At 52.8% G+C, this 335-nt stretch overlaps 1 protein-coding gene across 1 annotated transcript in view; it reads left to right on the top strand.

Annotated features, from left to right (window-relative positions):
* Positions 1-243: 243 nt before the first annotated feature.
* Positions 244-335, top strand: part of LOC119320637 — a 2,867-nt gene continuing 2,775 nt past the window's right edge. Inside the window, exon 1 of the mRNA XM_037594645.1 lies at positions 244-313. The gene's annotated coding sequence lies outside the window, so the exon portion shown is untranslated. The remainder of the gene's footprint in view (positions 314-335) is intronic.

Below are 335 nucleotides of genomic sequence, written 5' to 3' on the forward strand. Positions count from 1 at the left end.
TACGCGAACATCGCCGGTAGATACGGCCGCTAAGGGCGCGACGAGACGGAGACGTCCAGCTTGACGGGAACAAATCGGTCCATGGTAATGATGTTCCGTTGGTACGGGTTTCGTGCGTACTGCACATAACGACGTCCGGTGGTGCTTCCGTTACCGAAACGGCACGTGTAGAATGGATAAGTGATTATTATGAGGTGGGCCCGTTTTCAACCGACCGCTGCTGAAAAGTAAAAACAGATCTCTCTTCTCCCCTTCGACCACCTCCTGATACAAGAAGGCCATGGACATGGAGATCGCGACTACCGGCGACGAAGTAGACTTCTTGTTGGATCCAA

Source organism: Triticum dicoccoides, chromosome 6B, assembly GCF_002162155.2.
Source record: "Triticum dicoccoides isolate Atlit2015 ecotype Zavitan chromosome 6B, WEW_v2.0, whole genome shotgun sequence".
Taxonomy (NCBI): domain Eukaryota; kingdom Viridiplantae; phylum Streptophyta; class Magnoliopsida; order Poales; family Poaceae; genus Triticum; species Triticum dicoccoides.